The sequence below is a fragment of the Rhinolophus sinicus genome, linkage group LG09, assembly GCF_036562045.2.
Source record: "Rhinolophus sinicus isolate RSC01 linkage group LG09, ASM3656204v1, whole genome shotgun sequence".
In the NCBI taxonomy this organism is placed as follows: Eukaryota; Metazoa; Chordata; class Mammalia; order Chiroptera; family Rhinolophidae; genus Rhinolophus; species Rhinolophus sinicus.
In genome coordinates this window covers 101,023,462-101,036,492 of record NC_133758.1, presented here as the reverse complement: position 1 = coordinate 101,036,492, position 13,031 = coordinate 101,023,462, and the positions used below count along the sequence as shown (strand labels likewise).

The 13,031-nt window shown below is 42.6% G+C and overlaps 1 protein-coding gene across 3 annotated transcripts in view; it reads left to right on the top strand.

Moving 5' to 3' along the window:
- Positions 1 to 13,031, top strand: part of GSDME (gasdermin E) — a 51,937-nt gene that overhangs the window by 12,803 nt on the left and 26,103 nt on the right. The gene's annotated exons all lie outside the window — the stretch shown is intronic.

Genomic DNA, 13,031 nt, shown 5'->3' with positions numbered 1-13,031 from the left:
TGGAATTCCCGTTGTGCTTATACTTTATGAGGAGCTCATTCTATTTTTTTTCCCATTACAGTTGATGTACAATATTATATTAGTTTCAGATGTACGACATAGTGGTTAAACATTTATATAAGTTACAAAGTAATTACCCCAATAAGTTGAGTACCCATCTGACGCCACACATAGTTATTACAATGTTATTGACTCTATTCCCTGTGCTGTACTTAATGTCCCCATGACTGTTTTTATTACTGGCAATTTGTACTTCTTAATCCCTTTCTCTTTTTCATCCAGCCTCCCCAATCCACCTCCCATCTGGCAACCAACAATTTGTCTCTGTATCTAAGAGTTTGTTTTTGTTTTGTATGTTCATTTATTTGTTTTTAGATTCCACATATAAGTGAAATCAGATGGTATTTGTCTGTCTTTGACTTCCTTCACTTAGCATAATACTCTCTAGGTCCATCCATGTTGTTGCAAATGGCAGATTTCATTCGTTTTTATGGCCAAGTAATATTCCATTGTATGTATGTACCACATCTTTATCCATTCGTCTATCGATGGGCACTTAGGTTGCTTCCATATTTTGGCTATTGTAAATAGTGTTGCAGTGCTCATAGGGGTACATATGTCTTTTTGAATTAGTGTTTGGGTTTCTTCAGATAAATACCCAGAGGTGGCATTCCTGGGTCATAAGGTAGTTAGTTCTATTTTTAATTTTTTGAGAAAGCTCCAAACCGTTTTCCATAGTGTCTGCAGCAATTTGCAATCCACCAGTAGTGCATGGGGGGTTCCCTTTTCTCCTCATCCTTGCCAACTCTTGTTGTTTATTGATTTATTGATGACAGCCATTCTGAGAGATGTGAGCTGATATCTCACTGTGGTTAATTTGCATTTCTCTGATGATTAGTGACATAGAACATCTTTTCATATGTCTATTGGCCATGTGTATGTCCTCTTTAGAGAAATGTCTATTTAGGTCTGCCAATTTTTTAATGGATTGTTTTGTTTTCTTCTGTTTTTTTTTTTTTTTTTTGGTGTTGAGTTGTATGAGTTCCTTATATATTATAGATATTAACTCCTTACTGGATGTATCATTGGCAAATGTCTTCTGCCATTCAGTACGTTGTCTTTCTGTTTTGTTGATGGTTTCCTTTGCTGTGCAAAAACTCTTTAGTTCGATGTAGTCACATTTGCTTATTTTTCGTTGTGTTTCCCTTGCCTGAGGAGACATGTTGAAAAAAATATTACTACGGGCAATATCAAAGAGTTTACTGTCTATGTTTTCTTCTTGGAGTTTTATGGTGTTGGGTCTTACATTTAAGTCTTTCATCCATTTTGAGTTTATTCTTGTATATGGTATAAGAAAGTGACCCAGTTTCATTCTTTTGTAGGTATTTGTCCAGTTTTCCCAACAGATTGGCTTTGGCTATTCAGGGTCTTTTGTGGTTCCATATAAATTTTAGGATTATTTATCCTAGTTCTGAAAAATGGTATTTTTTTTCAGATATTGGTATTCTGATAAGGATTACACTGACTATAGATTGTTTTGAATAGAATGGACATTTTAACAATGTTAATTCTTGCTATCCATGAGCATGGTATATGCTTCCATTTATTTGTACCTTTTTCAATTACTTTCTTTATTGTCCTATAGTTTTCCAAGTACAGATCTTTCACCAACTTGGTTAAATTTATTCCTAGGTATTGTATTCCTTTTGATGCAATTGTAAATGGGATTGTTTTCTTAGTTTTATACGATGGGTTGTATAAAAATGCAACCCATTTCTGAATATTAATTTTGTATCTTCCTACTTTACTGAATTCATTTACCAGTTCTAATAGGTTATTGGTGGATTTTTTAGGGTGCTCTCTATATAATATCATGGCATCTGCAAATAATGAGTTTCACTTCTTTCTTTTATTTCTTTTTCTTGTCTGATTGCTGTTGCTAGGACTTCTAATACTATATTGAATAAAAGTGTGGTGATAATGGACATCCTGGTCTTGTTCCTGATCTTAAAGAAAAAGCACTTAGCTTTTCCCTGTTGAGTATGATGTTAGCTGTAGGGTTGTCATATATGGCCTTTATTATGTTGAGGTATGTTACCTCTATCCCCATTTTGCTGAAAGTTTTTGTCATAAATGGATGTTGGACTTTGTCAAATGCTTTTTCTGCATCTATTGATATGATCATATGATTTTTATCCATAATTTTTTATGTGGTTTATCACATTAATTGATTTGCAGATATAGAACAAGGCTTGCATTCCAGGAATAAATCCCACTTTATCATAGTGTATGATCTTTTTAGTGTACTAATGAATTTTATTTTCTAATATTTTGTTGAGGATTTTTGCATCTATGTTTGTCAGGGATATTGCCTTATAATTTCCTTTTTTTGGTAGTGTCTTTACCTGGTTTCGATATCAGAATAATGCTGGCTTCATGAAATGAGTTTGGGAATCCTTCCCTTCTCTTCATTTTTTTGGAATAGTCTGAGAAGCATAGGCATAATTCACCTGCAGAGCTATCCAATCCAGAGCTTTTGATTGTTGGGAATTTTTTGATTACTGATTTGATTTCATCAGTAGTTACCTGTTCAGATTTTCTATTTCTTCCTGATTCAGTCTTAGAAGATTGTATGTTTCTAGGAATTTATCCATTTATCCAACAAATTTATCCAATTTGATGGCATATAGTTTGTTCGTATTATTTTCTTACAATTCTTTGTATTTCTGTGGTATTTATTGTCACTTCTCTTTCATTTCTGATTTTGCTTTTTTTCCTTGAGTCTGGCTAAAGATTTACTAATTTTGTTTATCTTTCAAAGAACCAACTTTTGATTTCATTGCTCTTTTGTATTTTTTTTTTTTTTTACTCTGTTTTATTTCCACTCTCATCTTTATTGTTTCCTTCCTTCTACTCATTTTGGGCTTTGCTTGTTGTTCTTTTTCTAGTTTCATTAGCTGTAAGGTTAGATTGTTGATTTGAGATTTTTCTTGTTTCCTGAGGTATCTTGTTTGCTATAAATTTCCCTCTTAGAACTGTTTTGGCTGTGTCCCATAGATTTTGGATCATTGTGTTTTTATTTTCATTTGTCTCAAGGTGTCTTTTGACTTCTTCCTTGATCTCATTGTTAACCCATTCACTCTTTAGTAGCATGTTACGTAGCCTTTGCATGTTTGTGTGATTCTGAGTTTTCTTCTTGTAATTGATCAAGGAACTCATTCTTTAGTCTGTAATTTCTTGACTGCTCTTAGCTTGAAGGCAGAGACTTGAGAAGCATTTTAAAAGGATGTTACTTCAGGCAAATATGTACTTTTTTAAAAATCGTAGGATTTATAAACTGCTAACAGCAAGAATGCTCTGTCCTATATTTTTGAATTTTAACATCAGAAGTAGGAAAATCACAACCCCCCTCTGGCTCTTTATAATTTTCTGATTAGGAAAAGAAGAAAGTGAATGAAGGGCTTCAGGGGAAGACCTGGTTTTAAACTTTGAAGTTTTAAACAAAATCCCACATTTATTCACTCTTCAGCTTTCAGTAAATACATTTTACCTGAGTATAACTCATCATTATTTTTATGTTATGATTATTGGACATTCAGTAAATAATTTTGTTGCATATGTGCTATGTACTATGTAATATTCTACATGCTGGGATGCTGCAGTGAAAAAATGCCAACATTTCTGCCCTATATTGTAGTGGAAGAGACACAAAATGTCCAACTAAGTGAAATATATAGCAGGTTGATGGAATATATAAAAATATAGCAGAGAAGGAGGATAGGGTATGCCAGGAATGGGGGCTGTGATTTTAAAAAGTGGCCAGAGAAAGCATCCTGGAAAAGCTGGCTTTGGAGCAGAGACTTGAAGTTGGGGAGAGATCGAGTCTAGGGGTATCCTGGGCAAGAATGTTGTAGGCAGAGGTCAGTGTGGTTGGAGATGAATAAGCCTGCCAAGGGGAGAGGAAGTAAAAGGAGTGGGTGGCAGGTCTCATAGTACCTTGCAGTCCATTGCAAAGACTTTACTCTTACTCGAAGTGAGATGGAAAGCCACTGGAAGACTGAGAAGGAAAGTGACATGATCTGACTTATGTTTTAGATGACTTGTTCTGACTGCTTGGGTTGAGACAGGATGGGCAGAAGCAGGGAGCCCAATTGAGAGGTTATTACCATAATCCTGACAAGAGATGATATTTCAATTTGTACAGTAACATATGTGCATTTTCATATATAATTATATCACCCATTTTCTTTTAAAACAGAAAATGCAAATCTGAATAAGAGAAAACTCACTTGTGTTTAAGTATGGGTGGCTTATCTCCTTTTCCAATGTTCTTAGGATTACATGTAATATAAAATATGTTCGCTCATCAAATGAAATTATGCTTTAAAAAGTTAATGAGTAAAAAATACCATAAAACTTAGGTATAAGCATTTGGTGGGCAGATTTTGTACAGTCATTGAGGATACAGGGCAACTGTAGTCTTCAAAACCCATTCACCTCTCTGCTAACCTCTGACGCTTAATGAGATTGAAAGAGCATGACCATTACTTGACTATTGCCTCTCGCACTTTCCTGGACTCCAGGACTCCACTGAGTTAGGACTCTGGCAGGAATTCCCTTTAGGTCAGAGAACTTGAAGCTCTCTGTGGTGACACCAGATGGAAGGGACAGTTCCTGCTTTCTCAATCTTAATTTTTCTTTCTCTAACACTGTTCTTTGCTAGAGAGGCGTTTTCCTTCCCTACAACGATACTTGCAACATACTAGGAAAGTGTTTGTTGTTGTGTTTGTTGTTTATCTGAAAATAATATTTAACTGGGCCTCCTGCATTTTGATTTGCTAAGTCTAGCAAATAGAGGGAAAGAGGCACAGGAGGGCTGGAGTTGCAGGGGCTTCTGTTTCCTCAGTCTTCAGATAGCCTTCTATAGCTTAACCCTATTTTTCAGTCGTGTTATTTCTATTTCAAAAACCACAGTCTGGCAATGCTCTACATTCACATTTCCTGATATAGGTTTTTCAAACACGCTTCATGATTCAGGTGTAGAAGATAGTGCCAATACGAAGCATATGGGAAGAAGTCAGTGAGTTGAGATGGGAGAAAATATTCTGAAGAGAAAGAAGCTAGGGCCAGCAGTTATAAGTGGGGACACAGGGAGAGACGGAGGGGACAGAAATGAGCCTTCACTGAACACTTACTGTGTGCTAGGCATTTTATAGACGTCATTCCATTTACTCTGCATTGTGCCTCCTTTTACATTTGAGGAGCTAAGGCGCGGGAAGGAGAAGTAACTTGTTCTCAGTCCCAGAGCTCAATTTGGGTGCTGGAGCTGGGATTCAACCCAGGATTTCCTGGCTTCACAGCTCCTTTTCTTTCCTCTAAATCATACGTGAAGTGACTGTGAAGCAAAGAAACTGGCTGAGGAAAAAGTAGTTAAAATTATAGCAGAGAATATAAAGGCAGAGGCATGCATCTGGGTCCCCAGTGAGGGTACCTTGGGGTGCACAGCAGACTGGGTGCTATCCTGAGCAAGCCCATGGAGGTGTCCACACAGGAATGCAATCACCTTGGGAGGGTCTTCAAAAATCCTGTTTATTGCAGAAGTGATGGGAAAGGAATGGCTTGCGGGGAGAGAGGGCATTGATACCAGGCTCATGCTAAAGAACAAGTTTAAAGTCTGGAAATGGAAGATGTGTCGTGTCACAGTGTCACATCTTTCTTGTTCTATTGCTAAGAGGCAAAGGTGAGCTCTAGGAAAGGCAGGGGAGGGGATGGATGACTCTCTCGAACGTGAGATCAAGATATGTAAGGCTAACATTCTTGTTATTTGACGCTGGAGCAATAAATTCTTATCTATATCATCTGCCTGTCTTTGGACTCCCACAATATCATCGGGTTGATAAGATGCTGTTTGATACACATGTGGTCTTGGGAGTGGTAATTAGTAATGCTTCAGTACTGTTCGTTCTCTAGGGCTTATGTGTAGTCAGTTGTTTTTATTTCAGGCCATTTAGATAAGTTGTTCTCTGTAGGTAAGTTATTTTAGTCCTTAGAATTCAGAGTATTAGCTTTATTGTCTGTGAGATGTGTGCACATCTCAAAAACAAACTTCATTGATCTTTGAAAAAATAAGGGTGTGTATATATAACATTTATCTAGCATTGTTGGGTATAAAAGCTTTCCATAAGAATTAACCTTCCAGGTACCTGCAGTGGACCACTTTCAATGAGAACCCTATGTTTATCTTAAAACATTCTTGAAGGAAACCTTGCTAAGATATATCACGTACTTCTTTTATTTGATGGACAATAATACATTTTTGGAGACCTTTTTGTAATGACTCAGATTCATGTTTTATTCTTAAGGTCCGGTATTGTCCTGTAATAAACTCTTTAGTTTTTCTCCCTTGTCAGCTGCCATGTGTCACTGCCTTAAGTGTAACTGCCACACCCAGCCCATCTCTGCCACCAATTTATTGCTTATAATCTCCTCCAGTCCGGGGAAGTTTATGTCTTGCAAATAATTTCTATAGGCTTGGTATGTCACTTCTGCCCCTGGCCTCAGTTTCCTCAGCTGTAAGTGAAAGAGTTGGACTAGATGGTCTTTGAGGGTTTTCTCCTGGTAAATGTCAGAAGTGAGTGGACTCTGAGTACATGAACCAGCTCCTTCCTTCGTGCTCAGGGCCTTGGTTCCAGTTCCAGCTGGTTTCCAGCGATGGCACCATTTTGTCCTTTTCTGGCTGTCTAGGGGTTGAGATGGGTGTTGCCATGCAGGCAGAGCCCACTCTCATTCTTGGTCGTACTGTAAAGTAAATTTTGGTAAAACAGATTACATTTTTTATGGATACTTAATAATTAGAAGTTTGGTTCTTTATGAAGTCACATCATGCATGCAATGTTATGGCAACGTTAAACCTTCATAATTATTGTATCTAAAGGCTCCCAAATTCCACAAGTATGACACACATGAAAAAATATTAAATGCCACTATGGATTATGGCCTGCATATGACCTCTCGAAAGTCATTGCAGTCGCTCTCATGGGCACTGTTTCAAGTGGCATCAATTCTTACTTTATTTAGGAGTTTTTTGAGGGGAGGGATTTGAGATCCCATGTCTTTCTTAAAAAAAACCATGCAGTGAAGTTGGAACTGGTCTTCTTTTCTACTTGATAAACTGCCCTGTGGCCAGCAGAGGGTTTGAAAAGTATTCCATTTGTCTTCGTGCTTGACTCAGTGCTGGCACCATTACTTTTAATAAATAGAGTTTCTGTCTAACAATTTAAAGACCTCTGGCCACATGTTTCCTGAATAGCTGGTCCGCTTGTTTTCTGTCTCTCTCCTTCTCTCTCTCCATCTCCTTTTTTCCTTCAGGGGCAGCCTTTAAGAGGTCAAAACAAACAGATGAAGGCATCCCAGATCTGGGGGTGGGAGCAGCCAGCACCCCTTCATGCTCTTCACTTGGTGTTAGTGGGTGGGGGGATTTTTAGGCCAACTGCAGAGTGGTAAACTTCAGGCTTATTTTTTAACACAAAAAACAATTGGTTGTGGAGACATAAAAGTATAATAAATAATATAACAAACACTAATATACCACCTTCCTCCAACCCCCGTCTTAAAAAAGAGATTTATTATTTTTTTTAAACTAAGACATAGAAGCCATCTTTTTCTGCCTTCACTATCCAGGATTTCAGTAATAAAGTGGGATTTGTGTTCCCAAGGTGTTTGTGTGAGAATTAAATGAGAGACTATAAACAAAGCATATAGCACAATACTGGCAGGAAGCAAGTTCTCATTAATTATAGCTATTTGTGTGAACCCGACCATAAATTTTGCTATTATTACTAGCCCCAAATAGAGCCAGGTTACAAAAGCTGGGAAAGGCCAGAGCTATGGGAGAGAGAGGAGTGACTTAGCATTCAGTGATGGGGCAGGGAAATGAGAAATGAAGCACGGTCCAGTCTGACCACCGATGTGGAAGGAAGAACATGGAAAAGTCAGGGACATTCTCTTCGCATGTTTTGTTTGTCACAGGAGATGCTTGTTCAGTTCTTGAATAAAGATGTGTGAAACCCTGTATCAGTAAGAAGTGAGTGGGCCTTGTCTTTCATCATATTCTTTGTGGGAAGAGCTGCTGTGATGCGCTCAAGATCCCATCAACTCCATTCTTTTTAAAAGGTGTCTTGACTGAGCCTGCCTCCCTTCCGGGCCACACCCATCTCTGTGCTGTCCGAAAGTCAGTCAATGGACTGTCGTTTTTTTTCTAAATTATTCTGTCTCCTGGTTTTGGTCTTAGATTGTAGGACTGGGAGCTCCTAGAAGCTTGTTCGACCTTCTGCTGTGTTTTTGTCCTCAGTGTAATTGCAGTCAGCTGATGACAATCTGGGGATTGTCATTAGAGCAGGGCAATCTGGGGATTCTTTCCCAAATTTGATCCTGGGAGTGGTTTTGTCTTTTTACAGAAATCGTGCTGTCCTAGGAGCTTTACTCTGAAAGGCTACTTCAGATCTTTTTGGAACTATGTGGCATTTAATCCCTAAGGAGAGACATTCAAGTACTATTTTCTTCTAAGATTGATAGACATTATCGTATTTCATCACATCCACGATGCCATCCACTGTAAGAGGCACCCTATTTTATGGAACACTAAGAAAGAACCCTGCCAATCAAACCACGTCACCTGTCAATTTTAAAACATCCTGATTTCAGAGATGTTAAGACGTGGAGAAAAAAAAGCGTGTGTCGGCATTGATGAGTGACGGCGTATAAAACTGGGTTGGCTGGAATGAGTCAGGATTTAGAATTCAGGTGCGCAGACGTTTCTTCCACCTGGGCTTTTTACAGTGTCTGACACGTGGACTGTAGCCATCACTGAACATCTCCTCTTCGCTTGAAACCTGCTTCTCTGCCCACCTCCCTCTGGGGTGCTGGTTGGTGAGGCCTAAGTATGGCTGTCACCAAGGGAGAAATCGGAGTTGCAGACGTGGTTCCTTCTTCACCTTCTCTTCTACACTTGGTCTCTCACCAGGTGAGTCTACCTCTGCCGTACCGATCTTACCTGTTCCCATTGCCTCCGCCTCACAACCATTTCTCTGGTGCAGCCCGTGGCGTCTCCGGGTTCATCCTCCTGCTCCCAGTCTCAGCCGCCCAGTGGCTTCTCCACACGGCAGCCAGTCAGATCACGTCACGGCCCAGCATGTGCGCTCTGAGGGCTCCATTGTCCTAGGATGACACACCTTCCTCCGGTTGACAAGGCCTTACTTTTGCTCTTCAGTGTCATTTCTCACCATTCTTCCCTCACGCCCTCCAGGTCAGTCCCTTGAGCTTATTTCAGCTCCTGGGACAAATGTCTCAGGCTCTTTCTCACCTCCAAGCCTTGTCTGAAGGCTCTTTCTCTCCCCCGTGTGCACACGGACACACAGGACAGACACCGACTGCCTCCCTCTATTTCACCCAGCCGGTTCCTCAGAGGAGTCCCTGCTTCCTTTGGAAACCATATCACCCTACAGGTCCCCTCTTGGGACACCAAACACACTGTGTGATAATGCCTGGTGGAACTGCCCGATTGCATGCCTCTGTCCTTCCTGGGACGTCCTCTTACCCGCTGGCGGGCCTGCCCTGTGCCTGCAGCATACTCAGCACTGGTTGTAGGAATCATTGGTTCATTTTTACATCTGAGGAGCCTGAAAATGCAGAGGCTAAGTAGTTTGCTCGTGCTCAGTAGAAGCCCAGGTCCACAACACACACGACTGTCTAGCCGCTGAGCTTGGAAAGAGACGAGTGTCCCAAGGGCGCCTGCGTGAACTCACCTCTGCTTCAGCTTCGTCTGGTTTACTGTCTTTCAGACCTGGGGCATCTCACTCACTGGTGGCGGTTAATGAATTACTCCACCTGAAAAGGTGAAAGTCTATCATTACTTAGGCATTTTTTTCCTCTTAGGCTTCCTTGTTGTATGTGAGTGATAAGGTATTATATAGACTACAGTGTGAACAGAGTGGGGCTTTCATACTGTGGGGGGTCACTCTGGTAAGCATTGTACCCTGCTTTTAATTTTTTTCAGGCAATTTACAATCCTGAAGTCACAGGAGAGAGAGAGAGAGAGAGAGAGAGAGAGAGAGAGAGAGAGAGAGAGAGAGAGAGAGAGAGAGAGAGAGGCTTTTCTCACTCTGTTAAAGTGGAGGTCCCAGGGTAGAATAGCTCGGGTTTCTAGAGACTTCCTGCCCTGGCTCTTCTCTGGGTTGAGCCTCTCCGGTGTGTGAGAAGTTTCTTTTATGGTTGAAATGGAGATTCTAGGTCTGTGGTGAGGAGCCAGCCGCAGGTCGCTGCTCTGGTTTGTGAGAGAATCTGCCGCTCGTCTCTGGGGAGCTCTTGCGGGAGGGAGGATTGAGCAGACAGGCTCCTTGTTTGTTCACAAGCACGTGGGAAGTGCCTTCTGGATGCAGGGCCCAGAGGAGGTCCAGGAGGGAGAGGGAAGGTAGAAAGACACAGGGCTGCGGGGTTGGACGTGCTCAGCCACATCCTGGCCCGTATTAGCCATGAGCCTTTGGGTCACCGGTTGTGAGCTCTCTCTGCTTTCTGTTCCTTTGTGAAATAAGGGTGACAAGAACCTCAAGAGCCAGTTAGGGTGTCTTTAGTTGCAAAGCACATCTGTAATTGCCTGACATAAGCAAACATCCTGCGGTGGGGGAGGCGACCTTCACCTTTATGGTAGATGGTTAATTGAGGAGCTCAGTGGAGCCCCCGTGTGGCAGTTTCCACGTGGTGCTTGTCTCAGCAGCCTAGTTCTGCTCCCCCAATAGCTGCATAGCAGATAACAAGGTCCAGGGGCTGAAAAGTGGTCTCTTTCTTGTGCCTGTTTCTAAGAGAGAGAAAAACCCTTCCAGGAACCCCCAACAAACGTTTCCTCAGGTCTCCATGACCAGAACTGCCATGGGTGCCCCATCCTACCCCAACCACTGCTAAGAATAATGGACTCACCAGGATCTGCCGAGAGACTCATTCGTGGGGCCGGGTGCACCCCCTCCACCCCCTAGCCCCAGGCTCCCAAACCTGAACAAAACTGGGGTAGGCAGCTAGTGGCTGCCTGCACTCAGGTGTGTCAGAGCTTTCCAGGCCCAGCGTGCTCGGTGCCTGTAGAAACGATGCAGGTGCCACTTTCCACCCTCTCCCTCTCAGGAAGCCTACAGACTTTAAAGGGGGCAAGGCATGTCCCCCTGGAGGGATAAACAGGCAGATGGAAGCAGCATGGCATCTGCATTTCAGGGTTTTTGGAGGCGGCTACTGAAATTAAACTCTAGTCACGGCTTCGTGGGTGTTTTGCCACATCTGTAGATGGAACAGACTGGCTATCAAAAGAGAAGCAGACTTTGCAGCTTAATGAAATGTCGGAAGAGCAAAGCCAAGTTTACAGGCAATGTGCAAAGGCCTAATCTAAACAGCATTTCTTTTTCCACTTTACAGCTGGTCTGTGGACACACAGCTCTTCTCCTTTCACTGTAGCATCAGCCAGTAAATCAAAATCCTTTAGGAGAAATGCCTAAAGGTTGCTAAAGCCTTAATTGTCCGTGTATATCTCCATTTCTGTGGGTTAGTAATTCTTGCTCTATACTTTCTCAGTAACACGCCGGCCACCATCTTTGGGCTCTTTTTAATGTCCCAACCTCTGTTCCTGGGGAGATGTTGAAACCGGCTCTCGCAATCTTGCACTGTTTTCGTCAGAGAGCATTTGTGTCCTGTGCCTCTTGCTGTCGGTTTTTAGAACAGTGTCTTAGAAAGCGCACTGGGGGAAGAATTAGAAGACGTGTGTCCTGATTTTTGCCATTAACTTGCCATGTGATTCAGGAGAGTCTGTCACCAGTGAGGAGCATAGTCTGCATGTCTGAGAGCTGATGTTGGGTGGGATAGAGTAATGAGGACTGGTGCCTCCCAGGCCTGCGTAGACAATGCAAGTCAATCACAGCTTTCCTGCCCCTCCCGGCTGAGACTCAGTCTTAGGATTTTTAGCAATCGTGGATGGATCAAGCAGAGGCCATAACCAAGATGAAACTGGTGTTCCACCCTGGAACTGGTAATCCTGGAGTTTCATAATTTCTCTACAGCAGACCGGACGAAAGCTGATGGCTCCTACCGTGGCATGACGTACCCCACTTTTTGGAGAGCTGAGTCAGAGCGCCATCGAAAACTCTGTCCCGCTAGCACGTTATTATATTATTTACACAGGAGGTGGTGCTTGCAGGCCTACCGCGGTCTTGCTCATGGAGAAACCCCTGGCATCCAGCCTAGTGCATGGCAGGTGGTAGGACTCAGCTGTTTGTGGAGTTTAATGATGAGTTTTGGGGTGGGGGTCTGCATGAGCATGCCCTCGCCTTGTGTCTAGGAAGGATCCTGGGACTGCATTTATGCTTTGGAAGAGAAAGCTCCTTACTCCTTTTATCATTAGTGGTAGAGTTTTAAAAGTCTTCTCTGGGTTTCTTCTCTGTTAGTTTGTATTTTGGCTGCCAAAGCCTGAGAAGGAGAGACCAGCGAAATTAAAGCCTCAGCCTGGGAGAGAGGGCAGCGTCACTAGGGCTGGGGAGCTTTTAGGTACTTTGGGAGACGAGCCTGTCTGTCTTCCTGCTGGCCGCCCTGGCCCACGGCTGCCCCCCCGCAGCCTCTGGGCTCTGGGCCCTGATTGTCAGTTGCCATGCTGCCTGCTGCTGCCGAGGAGCTCTGCCTGGTCACCTCTCTCAGCCAACTCCGGTCCTGTAGCTGGGCAGCTGTTGTGTTAATTGCTCTGAGGGTCTGCTCCCTGGCTGAGGGCTTTTATGTCATGAAGCATTCTGACCGGCCGGGAAAGGGACCTCGGTTGGCCTTCCCTGCCAACAGCGGAAGGAAAGAAACGTTTACATGTGGGTCTGGTGTGGCTCACTGTATGCAAGCCCCCACTAGAATCAGCCTCATTGCCAATTGTCATTTTACAGATGTGCAGACTGAGGCTCAGAGGCTCAGGGACAGCACACAGTAACCCAGCTAGCAGAGGGTAAAACTGGGAGCCACCT